The following is a 287-nucleotide window of genomic DNA, read 5'->3' as shown; positions in this document are numbered from 1 at the left end:
TGTGGTGGGGTGGGGAGGAGAGAGAGACGAGGGTGTCTGTGTGTGAAGTGTGGGGAAGCTGTGGCGTTGGACAATAGCAAAATGTGAATGAGCTGAGCCGATAACGTGGCCACGTGACATGGAAAACGTCCAGGGATGAAAATTAGAACACCTGGCTTTTTCCTGACTCTGGTATGTTAATCATATGCTTTAGATAAATCTACACATGATCCTCCAGGTAGATCTCAAAGCACTTCTAGAAAACACTGTGTCTTTTCTATAATGACCCTTGACACTGGGCTCTCCAG

This window comes from Pteropus vampyrus, unplaced genomic scaffold (genome assembly GCF_000151845.1).
Source record: "Pteropus vampyrus isolate Shadow unplaced genomic scaffold, Pvam_2.0 Scaffold682, whole genome shotgun sequence".
Lineage (NCBI taxonomy): Eukaryota > Metazoa > Chordata > Mammalia > Chiroptera > Pteropodidae > Pteropus > Pteropus vampyrus.
This window is presented reverse-complemented; position numbering follows the sequence as displayed.